The sequence below is a fragment of the Bidens hawaiensis genome, unplaced genomic scaffold (genome assembly GCF_021521415.1).
Source record: "Bidens hawaiensis isolate Kalapana, Puna unplaced genomic scaffold, B.hawaiensis_p1.1 tig00003739_1, whole genome shotgun sequence".
Classification (NCBI taxonomy): domain Eukaryota; kingdom Viridiplantae; phylum Streptophyta; class Magnoliopsida; order Asterales; family Asteraceae; genus Bidens; species Bidens hawaiensis.
The window spans coordinates 1,896,154-1,916,405 of NW_027491214.1; the positions used below are offsets into that span (position 1 = coordinate 1,896,154).

Here is a 20,252-nt window from a genome sequence, read left to right on the forward strand (position 1 = left end):
AGAACCATGATACCATATGGGTGATTGTGGATCGTTTGACTAAGAGTGCTCACTTTCTACCTATTCGAGAGGCTGTCTCGTCAGAAGCGTTAGCAAATATGTTCGTCAAGGAAGTTGTGGCGAAGCATGGAGTGTCGTTGTCGATCGTGTTTGATAGAGATACCCGCTTTACCTCAAGATTTTGGAAGAAGTTCCATGAAGCCATGGGGACAAGACTGAACATCAGCACGACGTATCATCCTCAAACAGATGGACAGTCCGAGAGGACTATCCAAACCCTTGAGGATATGCTACGTGCTTGTGTGCTAGACTTTGGAGGAAGCTGGGATGATCATTTTCACTTAGCAGAATTCTCTTACAACAACAGTTAACATTCAAGTATTGGCATGCCTCCTTTTGAGATATTATATGGTAGACGTTGTAGAACACCCGTTTGTTGGGGAGAAATTGGTCAGAAAGAAATTGGAAGTGGTGCAAGAAACCTCTTCGAAGTTTGATCAGATTAAGGCCAGGATGAAAGCTGCTCAAGACCGTCAGAAGTCATATGCAGATAAGCGGCGACGACCAATCGAGTTTAACGTCGACGAAACGTGATGCTCAAGGTCTCGCCTTGGAAGGGAATTATACGTTTTAGAAAGAGGGGAAAGTTGAGTTCAAGGTACATAGGACCGTTCAAGATCGGGGCCCGTGTGGGTGAGGTGGCTTACAAGCTTGATCTACTAGATGAGCTGGAAGGAATTCACTCTACCTTTCATGTTTCTCACTTGAGAAAATGTCTAGCTGACGACACATCCCATGTGCCACTGCGGGACATTGAGGTGGACGAACAGTTGAACTATGTCGAGCAGCCTATTGATATAGTTGACCGTAAGGAAAAGCAGCTTCGACGCAAGGTTATTCCCCTAGTGAAAATGATATGGAAGCATTGTAATGGATCAGATGCTACTTGGGAAGTCGAAGAAGAAATGCGCAAGTTTTACCCTGATTTGTTTAAGTAATAGTTAGGTTTCAGGGACGAAACCTCTTTTAAGGAGGGTAAACTTGTAATATCCGTATTTTTGAGAGTAATAAAAAAAAAAGAAAAAAATTATTATTTCGTGTGTGTCGTTAATTTGATTGTGTGTGTAAATGTTGGATAAAAAAAAATTTGGATTTGAAATAGTGAGTGGGTTGTGGGGCCCATAGCCCCTTATATAAACCCAACCCCTCCACCCTTTCTCCATTTTCTTTCTCTCCACACACTTTTGCACACACTATAGAAAACACATACTCTCTCAAGACCCGAATCCAAATCCGGGTTAAAGTAAGGAAGAATTTGGTGTTCAAGTGTCTTCAAATAACAAGAACACGTCCAGATCTATGAGTTGTCCAGATCTGATCCGAACCGAACCCGAAGCCAAAGGTAAGTTTTGGCCAACAAGGTTAAGTTTGGTGGTTGATTTCGACATGCAAACTGATAGAACGACAGATCGGGTTTGTAGAACGTAAGAAAAACATAAACTTAGTAAGTTATAACCTCACGGGGGTGTTATAGGACAAAAGATGATGTTCGGACCATGAAAAAAACACGGGTATACAAAGTTGGTACGACCCAAAACCCATAAAAAGAGTATAATCGGGTCCTAAGGAAGAGTCTCAGAGGAAAATGGCCTTAAAATAGTTAAAATGAAGTAAAAAGGGTTTTTTCACATGAAAAAGGGCTTCGCATCGCATGACATGCGAAATCCAAGAATTTCGCATTGCACGCCATGCGAAGCGAAATCATATGCGAAGCGAAATCTTCCCGTGCGAAGCGAAAATTCCCATGCGAAGCGAAATTCCATGCGAAATGGCCATGGCGAAATTTTCAACCCCAGCCAGGGGCTCTGCCTCTTGGACCCTGCTAGGGGCTGCCGCCCCTAGACCCCGCTACCAGGGGCGCTGCCCCCAGACCCCCGTTAGTTGAGGGTTTCATTAACTTAGATGTAAGAAGTAGTAGTAATGGATAATTGACACGTGTAATGTGTTGTATAGTTAGCCGTGCACAGCTAAGGAAGGGCATTACCATTAACGGGCGAGAGAAACCGACTTCAGGTGAGTTCTAGCCCCATTTCTTTTGAAATGTTTTTGGGGCTGTGTGCATACTTGTAAGACTTGTAACATATATACTCATATGATTAATGAGAATGATTAATGCAAGAATGAAAGAAAAATGTTTGAACTTGTATGTGTTAGTTGTCTAACTTAACATGATTGTAAGAGTTTAGAACGAATATAATGTAAGAGTCTGGGTGACAGGCCCTTATAATACCTGGGCAATAATAGAGTGGCCGACTCTATGATATCGGTGCAAGAGGTTGGGTGGCAGACCCTTATAATATCTGTGCAAGAGGTCGGGTGGCAGACCCTTATAATATCTGTGCAAGAATGTAAGAATAACTGTATGTTTGTAAGAAAGAGTAAGATTAAGGAAAGAATAAAGTAATGTTTGTTTGTAAATAAAAGAATGTGTAAGAATAATTATTTGTAAATGAAAGAATAAAGTAATGTGAATGTAAGACGAAAGGAAACAAGAACAGGAAAAAGTTAAGAATGGTACCTATGGGTACAAATGTGTAAGAATAATCCTATAACTTGTTAAACTAGAACTCACTCAGCGTAGCTGACTTTTAGTATGTACGCAGGTAAGAAGAATGAGGCGGGTTGCTTGAGGTGGGACATGTGAGAAATGGATGAAGACTGGCATCGAAGACAGAAGATTCATGTGTCATTGATATTATTGTTTAAGACTTAATGTATTTTGTTAAAACAAGTACTTATGCTTTGTAAGAATGTTTAATATTATGTATTCCGCGAAAAGTTTTTAATTAACTCTGATTTTAGAACTATGTTTACGAGTAAATCCAACACCAAAGTAGGGTTACAGGGAACGGGGCTTTACACATTGGGGGCTGATGTAACTGAATTTTTTAAGGTTGAGGCTTTAGGTCAATCAAACCATGCTAGAACACCTCGTAGGGTAAGCGAGTCGGTACGGTTTCATTTGTAATCGTTGTGTGTAATCCGACAGGCATTTGAATTGTAGGAGTACTTAGAGGTTCTCTAACTCGTTGGTATTTGCGTGACTCGTGTCAGGTGAGTTCATAATGCCCTTTTTACCCTTTTTACGTTTTGGGCTAGCATACATACCTCCATACGGTTTTTCCCGTTTAAACGTTCTGGACGATATTGTGCAGTTTCACCGGTAATTGTATATTTCTAGAATTATGTTTAGATTATATCCTATACCTTAGGAGATTCTTTTTCAAACCCGTTTATGATTTTATAATCCCGAAAATTATATATATTACCTATAGTCTAGGGCCTCTATACTTGAGGATATTATTGGGCCTTGTATTAGTTCCTAGACTACTCATTATTTATAGTTTACACGTGGTGATGTTGTTTGGTTGATCGATTGGCTAAGATTTATATTATTGATAGTCCATGCTTGCATCTTCAACCAAATAAGGAAAAGCCGAAGAGTTTGATGATGAACAGAGGGTAGGACGGCTAGAGGAGGCTCTTAGGGTTTAGTGTAAAGGTTTGTGGCAGGGAATTATGATGTGTTTATATATAGATTACAAAAACGAACCATTTATGGACATAATACTCGTTTAAGCAAGTAAATATGGTTTTAATGAGAAAATCAATGAATAAGCCAGAAGATTTGATTTTGATCAGTAAGAAATGACTATAGGCATGAAACTTGGTTAAACTACTTTTTCTTGGACCTTAATTCACTCACAAATGCTTAATATAAACGATTTTATACCAAAAACGAGTTAGGAAGGAAATCAAACAACATAATATGCACAGGGACCTCAACACGCCACGCAATGGTGATGGTGGGTGGAGCTGGCCACATGGTGCTCCGGCCTTCCTAGGGTAGACTTTTGATTTTTGATGCTTTTAGTCCTTGTAGTTTGAGAACTGGATAGTTAATGAACTTTTTATGTTTAAAATAAGGAATTAATCATTATATAAAGTATGAGGGCCTAAAGTGAACATAGGAAAACTTAAATACTCATAAATATTTGATTTTCAATAATAATAAAGACCTAAAAATGTTTCGGGTCAGGTTAAACGTACACAATACGGGTTTGAAAAATCCAAGATGTTACAGTCTCCCCTACTTTAGGGAATTTCGTCCCGAAATTAAGGAAAACCAAAACATGAAAGTTTTGAAAATAATTAAAATTTTAATAAAAATATCTACCCTGGTATATTTAAAAAGTGCTAACTCCACATACACTACTTATACTACGTATATGCTACATATACTACTTTCTACTACAACTTATGAACTCACCAGTCTTGTGCTGACCCTTGAGTATTTGTATTTGCCCAGGTTGCTAGATGTGCCAAGGAGTGGATTGCATTGCATATGTCTGGAGTCACACTTGTCGCATGAACTTTTACTTCACGTTGTTTACATTTGATGGGTTGTGCATGTTTAAGCACATGGTTAATTATTTTAAACAGTTTACATTTACGCTTCAGCTAAACTTTAAAGTATTGATTTGGTTTTTATTTTCTCATGTTTGGATCACAATTAATTGGTGTTTTAATTATTTTTGAAACTGGTTTTGTATAACGAATGAGCTAAATCCTTGCATGCCACGCGCCTCACCGTAAAACTCCATTAGTCGAAATTTGAGGGTGTGACACTCTCCATCACAGGTTAACTTCCGATTACCATCCAACATCGTCTACCTCCCCACTCATGCATCAACCACTATCGTCACCTAAATCAATTGTCCTTTTTTTTTTCATCAGAAAAATATTCATGTTCATGTTTGGTCATTAAAAAAAATCAACATGTTCGTGTTCGTTTATGCTTGCCCGTTAAAAATCTAAAAAAACCTACACGCCTCAATTGAAAGAGGCCAAAGGTTAAAAAATATAATGAACGTAACAAATTAATATATACGTATTAAATTAAAACAAAACTACATTAAAAATAAAATAAATCATTACAAAATATAAAATGGCAAAACGATTAAAAATAAAAACCAAAATGAACCACTATAACATGAGATTCAAACTAGTAACATATTATCGAGTAAAAATAATAGCAGTTCTGTAGCGTACTAATGTTCAACAATAGGTGATAGGGATCGCTAAAGTAACGCTTACTAGTTTACTATAAATACAAATATATCTAAAATAAATAAATAAAAACATAAAGTTATGTTAGGTACATCATCAGGTAAGTAAGTCAACGTTATTGAGTAATAGTGTATATTACAAATCCAAAACTCGTCTCAAACCCATAAAAAAAATTCAAAGCTAATCCTAAACCCATCCCAAACCCTAATGGGTTGGGTATTACCCGTCAAAGTTGTGTCTGGTTTCGGGTTTTCACATCGGGCTCGGGTTTTACTATCATCTTTATCATACTAGTGGTTGGATCCTGACGTGTCACACATCTCATAGTAAAACCCCGCAACTGAAAATTTGAGGGTGTGACAACTTTCTTAAGAAATTTGTTAATTTATACATTAAACAACTTTCACACAATCACTTTTCCTTTCCGCGAAATTTCGTAGTTATAAAAAAACAATTAAACAACAATTTCCACAACACTCCTCATGATTAGACATTCGGCTTACCATATCTAATAAGGTAGCTTGGGACTAAGTTTTACTCTTATTTTTGATCGGCGATTTGACATCAGTCAATTCCATGAGACGGGATCGTCATAAAAATTAGGCGGGTAATACAGTCCTTATGAAGTTGATATTTTTATCGATAAGTTATGCATTAGATGGGCCGTCCAACTTTCAAACGACCCGTCTAATTTGAATTTTTTATATTTTCATATTAGACCCTAGAATTTAACTTTAACATTATTAAATTTTTGTATTTCTAGTTTTGAAATTGTTAAATTTGGTAATTTTCATGATGCTGCATATATACATTATACCTGAATATTGGTGGATGGAATTTGGATTGTTCTTGTCATGCCATCAAGCTTGTGGGGTGTAGCGTTGGCGAATTCCGAGCTTCAAAAATGGACATCAAGAGCCAAACATGGGTTATGGGAGAATTAGTTGCATCATCATTATCAATCACTAAGTTATGTGGGGTTAGCACTGGTTTTTGTTATGCAACGGGTGTGCCCCCTTACTAGCTTTTGATGTTTTCTTTTTGTCTGAGATTCGCTACCGTCAGTAGCCTTCCTCCCAAGGCGAGCGAAGTGACGTGAGGCGAGCGTCTGAGTGAGTTGAGTGAGGAAGTGAGGGCCCACCATTATGGGTATAATGATAGATGCCCGGGACCAGGTTATTATTATTTCTTTTTTTTCTTTTGTGTTAAGCTTATTTATTTTTTTAATAAATTATTCGCTACAAAAGGATTTTTTTTTAGTGAACGTGTCACAGCTTCCTCCTATTTTTTTTAAGACGAAGAAAGACTCCGCTTGCTGCAAAGCCTTTCTTTCTCGTCCAAACACTCCAGATCTGCACTTCCCTTTACTCCATAGGGCCGAACAATAAGTTAAGTCAACACCATCCTTTTCTTCCAACCATTTAAACAAAAAAAAAATTTCTTTATGACAAGTTTTTTCATACAACTCATTTTGTACTGGCTTATTTGGACAAGATATCATAAACAACTAACAATATTATTTAAATTATTCAAAACTTATAATTAATTTAGTGGTTCACAAAAGACAATCAAACTTTGTATAATCTCAAATTACTATTATAAGTATTATTCATAGGCATTGTGCCGGAAACACAACTCGGGTTTCAAATAGAATTTATGTCAAGTTGACAATTTAAACAGAACGTAAATTAAAGTAAATGAAACGGCGCGTTAAGCCATAAAAAAAGAACAAAACATTAGAAAGTTAATACGAATAAGCGCTTAACAATTAGATTATGCGTAGTCAAAACTAAACTCCCCTAGAATTTTACGCCATGTGCCACCCAGTCAGCATTTTAACATTTTGCAAAAAAATGTGTAGTCAAAACTCTCCTACAATCATGACACAATTATTATTCTAAAATTTATTTTATATAAATAAGAATATAAATTAAAAGGGGAAAAAGTACGATTAGTTGGAAGATTATGAAGGATGCGCTTTGTCAAAACTTTCATCCTCAAAATGCCATCCAAAATGCCAAAGAGGACAGTGTTCTCTGATATTATGGATCCTATTGACCACTACGGATGTTCTTATTAATTATATACGTAGATAAAAATCAAGTGGTTGGTGTCACAAACTTTGTAGGAGCTTTCTGCTAGATGTTTTAACAATTTTTTTTTTTGAAAGAATAGCAAATATAATGTGATAGTAAGGAGTGTGTTTTCAAATGTGTTAACTTGGTATTGTAAAAGAATGCTCTAAGTTCAAGTCTCCCTTGTAGCATCTTCCATCAATTTTTTAGTTATATAAATTTTATGGTAATAATTGTTATTAGATGACCCACCTTTATTTTTTTATACTTTCAAGTTTAATAAATCTTAGGCTGAGGGGTGTGGGGGGCGTGAGTGGGGGCGCCAGCCAATAATATTGTGACGTGTGGCAGAGAGAGAAACTTGATAAGATGGGTGTTGGTAGTGGTGATAGCGCCCCGGGCCATGGTGTGGAGGGGCGCGAGAGGGGGCGCGAGCGGTTTATTTTTTTATAAATGTATTAAAAAAACGTATTATTAAAAAAACAAGAAATTATTTAAAAAAACACACATTAATTAAAAAAACACATTAATATATAAAAAAAAATTAAAGTACTAAAGAAAAACATTATTCTTATTATTCGGCTTCGTCTTCTTCGATCAACCTCTTCCGGATACGTTCCTTTTGTTTTTCCATCAGCATTTGGTCGACCGGATTTAGGTGGCTGAAGTCTCTTGCAAGGAAGTCCAAATCTCTCATTCTTTTTTTTTCCTTTTTGTCAATAGAGACCACCTCCATGGTTTTGTTGAATTTATTGAGGGATTCAACAAGATCGTTGATGTTTATGGCTTCCCCCTCAGCCGGTTTTTCCCCCTGGCGTCTCTTCCCAATGGCCGCCTCCTCGGCGGTGAAGACGTTTCCTCCCCCGCAACGTTTAGGTCGATCCTCAGAAATGGCTATCCAAGCCTGACACAGGGCTTCCTTCTCATCCGATGACCACGGAGTGATTTTCCGTTTCGCCCTTCCAGTCGAAGCCGAACCCGACCCGTCCGTTGCAACTTGTTTTTTCCGGTGGACGCGTCTTCTTTGTCCCGCAGCTTCACCTTCTGGTTCTTGTGTCTCCGGAACTACAAAGTTAGGAGACGGTTGTATGTTGGATGGTTGAAAGCCGGATGGTTGTTGCGACCCCGAATAAAACATCGGTTTGTCCGGTGCCGACCATAAATCGTCGTAACTGTAATCTGATTCTAGGTTTGGGTACCAATTTCCAGCCATGTTTTTAAAAAAAGGTTTGGAAGATGGGGTGATTTTGGGTTTTGGGTGTGGTATGTGATATTGGTATGTGATATTGGCGTTGGTTTGGGTTTGATATAGGTTGAATAGAGAGAAAAATCGTGTTTGATTTTGTGTTGATATTGGTATGTTATTATATAGAGTAGGAATTTTTTTTTTTTAATAAAAAACCCACCCAACGGCTCTTTTCACGCATCCCAAGCCTCATTCACGCTCCCCCCAGCCGCTAGCCCACCCGCGCCTGCCTCTTTTTCCGCGCTCGCGCCCCTCTCGCGCCCCTATAGCGCCTCGGTGGTGTGGTCCTCGCGCCCCGGGGCGCGACCGCCTCGCCACTTGCGCCCTTTCTCGCGCTCCGCACCCCTCAGCCTTAGTTAATAGCTAATCATTAATTTATCATTGTTATATTTTTAAATATTCTTATTAGGTTATTTTTAATATATTTTTTAGGGTTACTAATTTAGGTTTATGATTTGGTTTCGATATCGTCAATACATACCGAATTTATATAGTTTTAAAGTGTCAACGCGCGGATTTTGTTAAAGTAATTATTTTTTGGCTTAGTTTCGGTGTTGTAACTAAGTACCAACTAAATTTGTGCAGGTTCGTTACCGCAATGTGTGACTTTTTTTTATATGCTAATTTGTTGTATTTAAGTGCTGACGAATTTGCTTTTTTACTCACAACACCATCAGCTCAGCGCAACACGCCAGGAGTATTACCTAGTTCACCAAAAGGTCGAACGGTAGCCAATGAACTCGTATGTATTTCGATGACACGTATAAAATTACACATAACTCCCTTTTTTGATGAAATTAACACCGACATTATTTAATTTATTATTATTATTATAAAATGAAATTATAATTAATTTAATGGTCGCAATGCATTGAATTGAATTATTGTCACTGCACTTTACTTTTCCTGGTCTCAAACCCCAAAACTCTCTACCTCTTCTATCACTTGACACGGACACCAACCAAACCAATAAAAAAAAAAAAAAGATAATGAGTATGTACGGTCGAGATCCGTGGGGCGGTCCGTTGGAAATCCAAACGGCGGACTCGGCCACGGACGAGGAGCGTAGCCGGAACTTAAACGAGTTAGACCGGGCGGCGCTTTCTCGGCCGTTGGATGAGACCCAACAGAGCTGGCTGTTGGGACCCGGCGAGCAGAAGAAGAAGAGGTATGTGGATCTGGGGTGTATTATTGTCAGCCGTAAGATCTTTATTTGGACGGTCGGGACCCTTCTTGCGGCGGCCTTTGTTGTCGGGATTATTACGGTCATTGTGAAAAATGTACCTCGGCATCATAAGCACCCGCCGCCGCCGGATAATTACACGATTGCTCTTCGTAAAGCGCTTATGTTTTTCAATGCCCAAAAATGTAAGCTAGTTATCCTTATCTAAGATGCTTTATTTTACTAATAAATAAATCATAAAAAAGTTTCAGTTTCATGCTCTTATTCTTCCTCTTATTATTGTAGCGGGAAAGCTGCCGAGGCATAACAATGTTTCGTGGCGGGGTAATTCGTGTTTAAACGATGGGAAATCAGACAAATAGGGTGCGGTAATTAAAGATTTGGTGGGCGGGTATTATGATGCGGGGGATGCTATTAAGCTCCACTTCCCACAAGCTTTTGCGATGACCATGTTAAGTTGGAGTGTCATCGAATACAGTGCTAAATATGAAGCCGCCGGAGAACTCAACCATGTTAAAGACATCATCAAATGGATCACCGACTATTTCCTGAAAACATTTAATTCTACGTCCGACACCATAAGTCAACTCGTGTCTCAGGTTGATTTTATTCCAAACTTTTTTAAGGCTTGAAAACGAACCGAATGTTTAGTGTACAATTCATGAACCGTTCGACGGGAAGTTTGTTTACGCTTTTTTTTATAAACGAACGGACATTAACAAATCTTTTTTGTTCATTTGGTTAAAAAAATTAATATTAACACATATGTTGTTTGTTTATTTATGCTTATGAACGTTCGCTTATGTCTTTTTTTACATATTCATTAAAACTTTGAGCCCCATACATCTTAATTATCAATTAAAATATCATCATTTACAATTCAGACTAGTTTTTATTGATACGTCTAGCATATTAATATTCATGTTCAGATTTAATTAGTGTTTGCTTAGTTGGGTTTAGTCGTCTATGTTCAGCTATCTTCGTCCGTTTATGTTCTTTTACTTCCGTGAACCGTTTGTTACACTATTAACGAACGAACATAAACAAACACGAACCCATTCATTTCTTAACAAACAAAAACAAACAAGAAAACCCCATTCATATAGCTGTTCGTGTCCGTTCCATTAAAGATAAGTGAACGAACATGAACATGCTCGTTTAATTTGTTTGTTTACGTTTGTTAGTTATAGTTCGTTTTTTATGCTAACTTTCGTTAATATACTCGTCTATAGGCCCGACACAGCGACGCATTGTTGTTCACAATTACTTTAATATTTTTAACTCCGTTATGGTTCGTCTATGTTTATTTACGCTCGTTCGTTGACATTCGTGAACCATTCATTTTTTGCTATTAACTAATGAACACGAAAACACTCGTTTTCTTAACGAACGAACATGAACACACCTATAATCCATCCTAATAATGGTGTTTTTTAAATTAACAGGTGGGGTCAGGTGATACATCTGGAGGTGCAGATGACCCTAATGATCATAGTTGTTGGATGCGACCAGAAGATATCGATCACGTACGACCCGTAACGGTTTGTTCTACTTGCTCGGATCTTGCAGCTGAAATGGCGGCTGCATTAGCTTCTGCTTCCATTGTTTTCAAGGACAACAAAGTGTATTCAAAGAAACTGGTTCACGGGGCCGAAACCCTTTGGAAATTTGCTAGAAATCAACGTGGGTCCTATAGTGCAGGCGGTGTAGATGCTGCAATTTTTTATAATTCTAGTATGTATTGGGATGAGTTTGTTTGGGGTGGCGCGTGGTTATATTATGCAACCGGGTTTCAGTCTTATCTTTATCTTGCTAGTCATCCGACGCTTGCAAAACACGCAGGCGCGTTTTGGGGTGGGCCCGATTATGGGGTTCTTAGTTGGGATAATAAGCTTACAGGGGCTCAAGTAAGTTTTTTGTTTCTTTTATTCCGTTTTTTTGTCTGTATAACGTATGTTATTATATTTATTTAACGGCTTAACTTTTAATTATTTTTTATTATATATATTTGTTAAGGCAAGGCCATTATTTTCTGTTTTGTAGGTGTTACTGACTCGATTGAGATTATTTCTGAGTCCTGGATATCCATATGAACAAACTTTGAAGACATTTCATAACCAGACAAGCATAGTCATGTGTTCATATTTACCTTATTTCACAAGTTTTAACCGCACTAGAGGTAGTAACTTAATTATATCAACTGAACATGATTCAATCAGTAGGTTTATTTCATGTGGTACTGTTGTTTTGTATGGCAGGAGGTTTGATCCAATTAAATCATGGGAGACCGCAGCCTCTTCAATACGTTGCTAATGCAGCGTTTTTAGCAGCACTCTTTAGTGACTATCTTGATGCTGCAGACACTCCTGGTTGGTATTGTGGTCCAAATTTCTACTCAACCGATATTCTTCGTAAATTTGCTGAAACTCAGGTATGCTAAAAGCGGGTCGAGTCAAATTATTTTCATCTCTAATTGGTCGGCTTAAAACGAAACGGGCCAATCTTGACTGGTTAAAAATTGTGTCTTTTCAGCTTGAAACAAAACGGTTCTATCTTGACTGGTTGAAAATTAAATCTTTTCAGCTTAAAACGAAAAGGGTCAATGTTGACTAGTTAAAAGTTGTATCTTTTCAGATTAAAAAATGAAACTTGTCAGTTTTGACTGTTTAAAAATTATATCTTTTCAGCTTAAAATGATGAAACGGGTCAGCTTTCACTAGTTAAAAACTTAATTATTTCATCTAATAAGAAAATGGGTCAATCTTGACTAGTTACAACTTGTATCTTTTCAGCTTAAAAACGAAACGGGTCAACCTTGACTATTTAAAAATTGATTTTTTTGTTTAATATTTATCTGACTGGCTAAAATTTATATCTTTCCAGCTTAAAACGAAATGGGTCACACTTGACTTGATTAGGTAAAAATTGTATCTTTCCAGCTTAAATCAAAACGGGTCAATACTGACTAGTTAAAAGTTGTATATTTTCCGCTTAAAATGAAAACGAGTCAATCTTAACTTGTTAAAAGTTGTTTAGTTTTCAGTTTAAAATGAGACGGGTCAATCTTGACTAGTTAAAAATTGTATCTTTTTATTTTAAAATGAAATGGGTCAACCTTGACTAGTTAGAAGTTATCTTTTCAGCTTTAAACAAAATGGGTCAATCTTGACTAGTTAAAAATTGCATCTTTTCAAGCTTAAAAGAAATGGGTAAATCTTGACTAATTGTTAATAACATCTTTTCAGCTTAAAACGAAATGGGTCAACGTTGACTGTTTACAAATTGCATCTTTTCAGCTTAAAACGAAATGTGTCAATCCTGATTGGTTAAAAATTGCGTCTTTTATGCTTAAAACGAAACGGGCCAATCTTGATTAGTTAATTAATAGCATCTTTTCAACTTAAAACAAAACGGGTCAATCTTGACTAGTTAAAAATTGCTTCTTTTTTTGCTTAAAATGTAACATGCCCAATCTTGACCGGTTAAAAGTTACACCTCTTCAGCATGAAATGACCCAGGTCAATCTTGATTTGTTAAAAGTTATATCTTTTCTTTCAATGTTGCACAGATTGACTATATTCTTGGAAAGAACCCAAGAAAGATGAGTTATCTTGTTGGTTTCGGAAATCACTACCCAAAACACGTTCACCATCGAGGTGCATCGATCCCCAAAAACAAGATCAAGTATAGCTGTAGAGAAGGATATAAGTTTAGAGACTCCAAAAAGCCAAATCCAAATACCATCATTGGAGCTATGGTTGCGGGGCCCGACAAGCGTGACGGGTTCCATGACATGCGTACGAATTACAATTACACGGAACCCACGATTGCTGGCAATGCTGGTTTAGTTGCAGCCCTGGTGGCCCTGTCTGGTGACCGAACAGCTACTAAAATTGATAAGAACACGATTTTCTCGGCTGTGCCGCCTATGTTTCCGACACCACCGCCTCCGCTAGCACCATGGAAGCCGTGATTGGAACATGAAGGTGTTCTTTGTTTGGATGATAATGAACGGAAATGTGGGTGAACATGAAAATGAGGTTGTTGATTGATGGCTGGGGTATGTAATTATAGTGTGTTTCTACTAATGTAAGTAAGTAATGAAAATAATGTTATTGCTGTTTGGGACATTAGAACTTTGTGACACTAACAATGGGTTAATCAAACATGTTATATTTCTTGATTTCAAGGGCTTTCTGAGGCGTCTTCATATGCTCTCTTCATTTTTATAAATATATTTAAAATTCATAAAAAATGGATTCATCATAAAACCGTGAACCCCAAACCAAAACCTCCAACCACCTTTCTATCTCCTTTAAAAAGAAAAAAAAAAACAACTTATCTATATTATATTAATAAGGTAATATATTATTAAGGAAGAGCGTTATTATTTAGTATTTATTATGTTAAATAAGAAGTATGATGTTATGCTTAAAAATTTATGGACTCAAAAAGAATGAAGGTGGGCTTAAGGGTCCATAAGCTGGTATATTATATTAACCACCTTAAACCTACCATAAACTCTAGATCATACATTCCATACTAGCCAAACACACTCAAAACACGCACATCCTTTCCCTAATTTTAAATCCAACATTAACAAGACGAACCCGGCTCGTTGGTGTCCTAAAACATCTAGGAAACAAGACATGTTTATGATCAAGTCCGGATTGAGGTCACATTTACAAGGTACGTTTCATGCTTAAAAGCTTGTCTATATATGTTCGGTTCGTTAAGAATTTTAAGATCTAGTCACGTCGGGCGATGCAAATCAATAAAGTTTCGAACTTTATCCTAGACGACGACGCGTGTATGTGGTAGAGTATATTCTCATCCACAAAATCAATATGTAAATAATTTTAGTGCACCTTGGTGCATACAAAAAGTATGAAAATTATCCACAACATAAATCAAAATCTAATTTGTAAAATTGTGACCGACTCTTTTAACGACGGTTAAGTTCTCTTATATAAGAAGGCTAGTTAAGTTAAAAAAAAAAAAAACAAATATTCCTTTCGGCCTTCTCGCATAGAAACGGGTATGTTTTCGTAATACTTAAATTTAATTAATATAATACAAAACGTAAGGCTTAGGATAATCAGGGTAGGCGTTGAGTAACTTGACCATAGTTTAGGCTTTAGAGTAGCAGTTTGGGTCTGCAAGATGGATCCAATACTATTCAATCTGTAAATTGTTGGACCTAACTCATGGGTACTAATTTGATCCATAATATACGCAAAACAAGCCCAAGTGAACCGAACTAACCGACCTCGTCTACCCCGTTAAATATCGTTAACGAAACCCGTTAACTTTTATAAACTAAAAGACAAGGTTAGCCCCGTTAGTAAAAGAAATAATTATAATTAAAGATAAAAATAAGGAAAAGAAGTTGGGTAATTTCCTTGTTGACTTTAGTTAGTTACGGTTAACTTAAATAGAAAGTTAGACGGATCTAACTAACATGATCCGTTAACTTAGTTAACATTGTTAATTAGATTTAATTAAGTTATCTAACCTCGTTAGTTAAGTTAATTTATTGAGCTCGGTTAATTAATACTTATTTGTTAAACAACTAATCGTGTCTAGTTGAAGAAGGAAATCACTATTTATTTCGGGTTACAACATGATCCAGGTGAGTTTCTAGCCCCTTTTCTCTGTTATGTTTTTTGGGACTGTGTGAATACTCTATGTGATAGATTAATACACCTACTTTATACAGTGAGTTTATGATATGTGAATGTGTATGTATATAGTAATGGATATGAGTATATGGTTATATGTTTTAAGGAATGTATGTATGGTTGTATGGATGGTAGAGACCAGACCCTAATAATATCTGAGATGGAGGGGACCAGACCCAAAAATATCTGAGATGGTGGGGACCAGACCCTAATAATATCTGAGATGGTATGGACCAGATCCTAATAATATCTGAGATGGTAGGAACCAGAACCTAATAATATATGAGGTTATAAGGCGAAAGACTCTTTAAAATATAGAAAAAGTTATGTATGTACTAAGTAAGTTAAAACAATAAAGTATGAAAGTATGAAAAGTATGAACGTAAATGTATGTATGTATGAAAGGAAGGTAAGAAGGTTAAATATGTGACATGTATCTTCGGATATGTATATTAAGTATGTGAATGTAACGTATGTTGCCTGATTAACTAGAACTCACTCAGCGTAGCTGACTTTGAGTATGCACGCAGACAAATAGAATGAAGCAGTTGGCTTGAGGAACACACATGGCCAAAGAATAAAGAAGCTGGCATATGAAGATTTGAAAGTTATGATTTTTCATGTTGTTTGAACTTAGAAAGACATGTTTGAATGTTTTGTTTAAATTAAGATTTTGTAACGAATGGTTGAAGTTTTATATCCCGCAAAATTTTTTAATTCACTATGATATTTAGAACTATGTTTATGAGTAAATCCAACTCCAACGTAGGGCACCCAGTTCCGAGGCCTTTCAAGTTGGTATCAGAGTATAAGTTCGAGAGAAATAAGCACCCTACATGCTTAGACTCGAACAGAGAATGAGAATATAGGAAGAAAAGAAAGAAAGATACTAGTTCAAGAAAGCCATGTGTCGCTCAAGCAAGCTTGGTAACGGTAATGTACACAATTAAGTTCATGTATATTGTAAGGAGATGTAAACAAGTTAGCTTAATTGTTAGAGATAACGGTATGTAACTATATATGATTATGTGAATTTCTTGTATGACTGTCTAACTGTGTAAGACGTAGAACCCAGCACAAGTGAAGTTATAAAAGGAGGCGTATAGGGCACGAAGAGTAACGTGATTAGTTAATCACAACTGGCCAATGTTATTAATTGTTTACCTTACAATTCTTGTACTAAATATTTCCTAAAGTGATAAAAGGAGACGTAGAACCCAGCACAAGTGAAGTATAAAAGGAGGTGTATAGGGCACGAAGAGTAACGTGATTAGTTAATCACAACTGGCCAATGTTATTAATTGTTTACCTTACAATTCTTGTACTAAATAGTTCCTAAAGTGATGACGTGTGTGCTTCTCATAGAACTAAAATCGCATCATTACTGGTGAAGAAGGAAGTGGAAGCATAGGTCATACTGAAAGTCGTGGTGTACAGTGAGTTAATCAAACACCTTTCAAAGAAGTGAAAGCCAGCTCAGAGAAGGAAAGTAGCCTGATTAAAACAACTGGAAGTAGCAAGGTAGAGTTTTACAAGCTGGAACCTGTAGTTGGAAATGCTATTGTTAAGGAAGTTGCTCACTTGTTCCACACTTTAATGCCAATGATGCTCGTTGATGCAATTAAGGCTGCCCAAGATGGGAACCCAAGTGGAAGCACCAAGAAAGAAACTAGGACAAGTCTTCTGAAACGAGTCAAAACTGGTAGCATGCCTGCAACAATTAACCTTACAAGAGAACCTGCTAGGATCGTGAATGATGAAGTAAACGTTGGGGGAGTTGAGATGAATAAGGAGAGTGAGTTGCCGATGACCAAAAGTGCAGATGCAGAAGAGTTTAAACCTCCTAAGAAAAGGGCAAGAAGGAATGAAGTTCCCTCATTCAATAAGTGTGGAAAAAAGACACTCGGGAGAGTGTAGACTGTAGACTAGGATCAAATGCGTGCTACAGATGCGGGAAAATGGGACACTTCTATTGGGAGTGTGTGAAGGATAACAAGTGCTACAATTGTGGAGGAGGCGGACACCAGATTAAGGAATGTAAGAAACCTCGAGTTGGTGGGAGGGTGTCATGTAAGACATGTGGTAACATGCACATGGAAGAATGTAAGACCGGCTTGGACAAATGCAGTCGATGTGGGGAGGCAGTACATTATGCCAACAAGTGCAAGAACAACCACAAATGTTTCAACTGTGGAGACGATGGTCTTAAGGCTTATGAATGCAAGAAGCCCAAGGCGGGAGATGAAGAAGTAGGAAATTGAGCAGGAGAGAAGGCATAGACTCAGACATATCCACTCGGTCAGGAAGGAGCATTCGAGAAGAATAAGTTGTTTTGTTTTGAGTTTTACGATATGAACGATTGTTTAATGACCTATTCTATGTTATTTTGTGCTTAACTCTAAGACTTGTGTGCTTATTTATGATATGTAAGTTATTACATTTGTCATGAATGGATTGTGTTATGAATGATGACTATGTGAGTTGTGATTTGAGTGTCGTCTTGGGCAATGGTGTTAGAATAGTATGAAACAATGTCTCTTAGGAAGACGAGAGGAGACTCGCTAAATTGAAACAAGAAGCACTACATTGAGGGCTTCATGAACAATTTGCCTTGAATAGCTAAAACTGTTAGTGCATGATTTGTTGTCTGCAGCTAATCGAATAGGCTAGAGGTATTTTACTCTTTATCTTTATTGTAACATGGCTCATTCGCTATGGATTTTATAGCGAACGAGGTCCATTCGTTAGGCTAAGCTGCTCATTCGTTAAGTTAGGAGCACATATGCTAAGGATGTAGCGTATGTGGCTCATTCGTTAACTTGTTTAATGGATGAGGTTATTTATAACGAATGAGAGTTCATTCTTTAACGGGATCAGCCCATTGTTAGTAATGTTTAACGAATGTGGGATGGGCCTATAAATAGCAGATTTGTTCATAATGTATGAGAGTTTGTTTTGGTTTAATGTATTAATGTAACGTTACTATGCCGAATTCTCTCCACGATTAACTTATACGTATTAATGTATCATATTGCGACCAGATCTTGGCTTGTATAATGTGTTTATAATTGGTATTAGAGCAGACGATTGCTCGTGATACGTCAATTCGTTTTCTTCAAGTTAAATTACTGATTTATCGGATTTGGACTGGAAATGTGTTATTGATGAAATTAATGATTGAATCATGTTCCTACAATGAATCCGAACCTTCGTAATGCATTGAGATGGATTAAATGGTGATTTGAAGATGAATTGCTTCAATCCGCCATTGATATTCATGTTACTATTTGATCAATTTGTGGATGAATCAATGGATGTCAACTGAAATTGATGATGAATTTATGATCGTAATGTAAATCCAAACCTTCGTGATGATTTTGGATTGTTAATTTGAAGATTTGAAGGTCAATTTATGAATCAGCCATGGATAAAGCTTGAATTTGCAGTTTCCGGCGAAGAAAACTTTTTTTCCGGCAATGCAACTGATTTTTCCGGTGATTCGCGATTTTCCGGTGGCTACAGTAACTGCTCCAACCACTCATTTGTTAATTTAATGTTGCTCATTCGTTACAGGTTCTTAACGTATGACGACATTTGTTAACAAGTTTAATGAATGTGGTATTCTTAACAAATGAGACCTCATTCGTTTACTGTTCTAACGAATGAGGGTGTTTAACGTATGAGACCCTATTCGCTCAATGGATAGCGAATGAGGGTTAAGTTTAACGAATGTGGACTTCAAGCATTAATTGTTTTAACGAATGAGGATCAATCTAACATACGAAGGCATGATTTAGCGAGAGAGGCTAAATTAAAGAATGAGGGGGTGTATACATACCACATGGAAGATGGGTGTCCTCGATTAAAAAAAAGTATTTTGGAAAAATTTTCTTAAACGAAATTTTTCTGGGATATTCCTAATAAGTTGGGCACTCTTCTTGAAAATTTCGGCAATATATTTTCCGACTGACATTTCACGTGTATAGACGGGCCGAGGGGGAGAACAAGAGTAATTTAAAGAGAATTTTATTGAAGATATTTGAAGTCTGTTTCAAGACCTTGCCGAATTTGTCAAGAAAAGGGGGAGATAAAATATGTTAGCAAGGGTTTCTTGAAAAATTATTGCAATTCGGGTGGTGATGGATGATGATTGGTAACGTTACATTAATACATTAAGCTGAAACTCTCATACATTATGAACAAGATCTACCTATTTATAGGCCCGGTCCACATTCGTTAAACATTACTAACGAATGGGCTGATCCTGTTAACGAATGAACTCTCATTCGTTATAAATAACCACATTCATTAGACAAGTTAACAAATGAGCTCCCATTCGCTTAATCCTTAGCTAATGAGCCTTTACTTTAACGAATGAGCCACATACTCTACATCCTTAGCGCATGTGTTCCTAACTTAACGAATGAGCAGCTTAGCCTAATGAATGACCTCATCGCTATACAATCCATAGCGAATGAGCCATTTTACAATAAAGGTAAAGACTAAACTAACCCTGGTCTATTCGATCAGTTACAGACAACATATCATGCACTAACAGACTCCCTCTTTTCCATAGTTGTCGAATACTTTAACGTCGATTGCTTTACAACAAATACTTTAACATCTAATGTTTTAATGACGAATACATTAACGTTGAATAATTTAAAGTCGAATACATTAGAGTCGAATACTTTAACGACGAATACTAACTGTGAATACTTTAACTACAAATCATTAGTCGCCATACTTTAACTCCCCCTTGACTGATGATTCTCGAGCTTATACAGACAGACAAAACTCAAGTCTTGTAAGCAATGTTAGTACATGAAGTGTGACAAGTGTTGGGAGTTGAACCGACAAGCTGTTTATTGTTAGAATATTGTGTATGCTGAAGAAATCATGACAATCGCTAATCACAACAAGTCCATACGCTAGTT

General features: G+C 36.9%; 1 pseudogene across 1 annotated transcript; it reads left to right on the forward strand.

Annotated features, from left to right (window-relative positions):
• The first annotated feature begins 9,440 nt into the window (after positions 1–9,440).
• On the forward strand, positions 9,441–13,797 carry LOC143624256 (endoglucanase 25-like; annotated as a pseudogene). The gene is made up of 6 exons (XR_013152075.1): positions 9,441–9,819; positions 9,920–10,233; positions 11,080–11,541; positions 11,678–11,813; positions 11,893–12,065; positions 13,203–13,797. The product of XR_013152075.1 is annotated as an endoglucanase 25-like (transcript).
• Positions 13,798–20,252: the final 6,455 nt, after the last annotated feature.